Here is a 3,122-nt window from a genome sequence, read left to right as displayed (position 1 = left end):
ATTAATAAACAATACTTTTAAAATAACATGAAAAGCATAATATAGTGATAAACTTAACAAAACATATGGAAGATTTTTACACTGAAATCTAGAAAAACGTTGCTGAGAGAAATTAAAGACCTAAATAATGGAGGGAGATGGTTGTAGATGTGAAAATGTTCTTTTTCTCCACTCTCTTACTTGAATCTGTGGAACAGAAGATAGAAACAGCCTATCCCTTACATGGAAGGCACCACGCTTCCATCCCAGGGACGGTTCCCTGATGAGACTGTTTATTAGCTGGTGTTAACAGAGATCCCAAGATCATCTCTGGTCACAATAGCTCCTTCATCTTTCCAATGAATTCCCTTTATGTTTTTATTAGCTGTAGTCGATTTCTAAAGAACACTCTCTGGTATTAAAAAAAAAGAAAAAAACCTTCAATAATTGGGATTTGTTGGTATGCTGCTTTCTGTTGATGTTTTTAAAGGAAAATTGTCATTGAGGAACAAGAACCACCAGACCTAGACTCAAGAGAGGGAAGATGGCCACAACCCGAAGTGATTGACCAAAGCCACCAGTTGGTGCTAAAAGCCCTTCCATCATCTATAAAATGATGGTGGTCCCTGCCCCACGCATCTCACAGCATCAGTGCTCAGCCTGAAGCTCAGACATGTGAAAGCTTTGCAGAGAAACTCACAAGTGGTGTGATTAGAACAGTTGAAAACACTAGAGATAGAAATGGAAGACCCCAGGCTTGTCACAGAGATTCATTTTAAAAGTCTTTTGAAAAGGCAAGAATGGAAAGAACTGGTATTTGGAAGCAGGAACTTCTGGAATTCTATCCCCACCCTGCCATTCAGTCATTCATGGGTAAGGATGGTGTGATCTTGTCAGGATCCTATGGGACAGTGCCTCCAATGCCTGGAATGTGCTCCTTCAATTAGGGATCATTTTTTCCCTTCCTTTCTGGCCTGCCTCTGACATTATTCTTCACATTCACCCTGCTTTAGATTTTTTGAAGGACAAAAAAATCATCTAGCTTCCAAAGGTGATTATGAAAAATATCAACAAGAAATAAAACAGGCCTGGAATTTAAGAGAATGTAGAATTTAGAGGACATCAAATACAAAAATACACCCATCTAAATAGGGCCCCAGGGAGTTCCCTTTAGTCCTGTAGGCTTTCCAACCCCAACCCCATAAAAATGTTTTGCACACACAACGGCCAGCAGAGACTAAAAAAGATGCAAAGCTTCCAAAAATTACACATGCTCAGCTGAAGGAGGTTGATGACTGCGTCACATGAGCCCATTCCTGGAGGAGCCCATTGTTTCCTCAGTCACAGCACCAGTTCAGTGCCCCAGCCTTCTGGACCAGAGGCTGATAGCAGGGCTCCCTGAGCTTTGTGACTGGCTGGAGTGACCGACTGGAGGGCAGGGCATTCCCTCCCTCTGTGTATCCTCCAGCTGCTTCGCTATCAACTCCTGCTTCTACTCCACTAGCACCTGATAGAACTGACGCGGGAAGGGTATTTTAGCCAGATGAGCTTATCCACCATGATTAGGTGGAAAATTTCAGGCTTCTAATACTTGTAGGTCTCACCACAGGACAATATCAGCTTATTGTTCAGGAAGAAGCAATGGAGAAGCAGCTCTTCCTCCAATGCACACAGGTCCAGGAAGTTTTCCAAGTTGACCCAGATATAGGGGCCAGAGCCACAACTGAGAAAGGGGATCTTCAATGCCTTCAACTTGTTAATGATGTACCTGTGAGGGTTAGCAGGGGGATACACTTTGTCAATCTGTTCTTCCTGGAGCAGCCAACACAGTTTGTGCTGGGTGATGCCAGAAACGCTGCAGAGGCAGCCAGAGGAGCTCACGGCAGAGCCCACCTCCTTGTTGTGGGTATACAGAGTGCCAAAGCAGAAGCCAGAAATGATAAAATCCTTACTGGTGCTCCAGATCACATGAGCCCTGTTGAAACCAGGCAAACTTTCCATGCCCAGAACACTGTGAAATATAATGTATTCATCCAACACAGATAGCATGTAAATCTCATCTATAAGGACACATAGGTTGCACCTCTTGGCAAATTCCAGGTATTCCTTCAGTGAGTCCCAGGAGTAGAGGTCACCCAGAGGATTCTGAGGGTTAATTAACACAAGGTCTCTGACCTTACTGCCCTTAAGCATAGCCTCAAGTGGGGCTTGCTCCACTTTCTACACATAAGCTGGAAAGAATGGATGTTCACATCAGTGATCTCACTGTCTGGGTGGACAGGCATCAGCTCAACTTTCACATACTGGTGGGAGCTGAAGAGGAAGCCACCATAGAAGGTGGCGAGGGGTCAGAAAGGCCTCACCTGAATCGCACAGAACCATGGCCAGCACGGAGAAGACAGAGAGGCAGTCATTTAGAACAACCAAGTTTTCTGGATCCAGGTGGACAGATGTCTTGCAGTAGTAGGTCAGGAACGAGCCCACTTCTTCCCACAGGGATGGTTGCCCTCTCTAATCAGGGTATTGCAGCAGGATCTCCTCAATGCAGTTCACGTCACTCTGATTCAAGATTTCAGTAATCAGATCAATGCACAGCTTATTCTCACTGGTACCAAGATTAATGAAACCCAAAGTGTTCTTGTCCACATGGTATTTGTCTCCATGGCAGTTCTTGTAGCCCTAGAAGCTGGAATGGTACAAGGCAGAAATGTCAATCCCACAGTTGAATAGGTCATGGCTAGCAAATGCAACTTCAAAATCACTCCATTGAGGAACTAGCTGGTCAGGCTGCCTGGATGATGGGCCCACTGCCCACCTCTGACTTCACACCTAGAGTCCTGGGAAGGGCAAGACAATTGGAGTCCCAGGCCACCCATGGCCCCAGACTACAGGAGGTAGACCAGTTGGCATATTAAGTGGTCCAGGAGGTCTTCCTGCTCCTGGCTGGCCTGATTGTGCCTCTGCTCTTCCAGCACCAGGTCCTGTCGCATGTGCTTGGTCATCAGCTGCATGATATGGTCTTCAGTGATCTACAGCAAATGCACCATCATCTCTATCAACTGGCTAAGAATGTTCTGGTTTCTGAGGTCCTGACCCCTCATCAGGCCACAAGGCACGTGGAGAGTGTCTGATCAGTGATTCAT

The 3,122-nt window shown here is 45.6% G+C and overlaps 1 pseudogene across 1 annotated transcript; it reads right to left on the bottom strand.

Moving 5' to 3' along the window:
- Positions 1-1,563: 1,563 nt before the first annotated feature.
- Positions 1,564-2,855, bottom strand: LOC308616307 (putative inactive 1-aminocyclopropane-1-carboxylate synthase-like protein 2; annotated as a pseudogene). The gene has a single exon. The product of its transcript is annotated as a putative inactive 1-aminocyclopropane-1-carboxylate synthase-like protein 2 (transcript).
- Between the last annotated feature and the right edge of the window lie 267 nt (positions 2,856-3,122).

Source organism: Mesoplodon bidens, assembly GCF_964165515.1.
Source record: "Mesoplodon bidens genome assembly, chromosome: 4".
In the NCBI taxonomy this organism is placed as follows: domain Eukaryota; kingdom Metazoa; phylum Chordata; class Mammalia; order Artiodactyla; family Ziphiidae; genus Mesoplodon; species Mesoplodon bidens.
The sequence above is the reverse complement of the archived record's forward strand: the minus strand, read 5'-3'. Positions and strand labels throughout refer to the sequence as shown.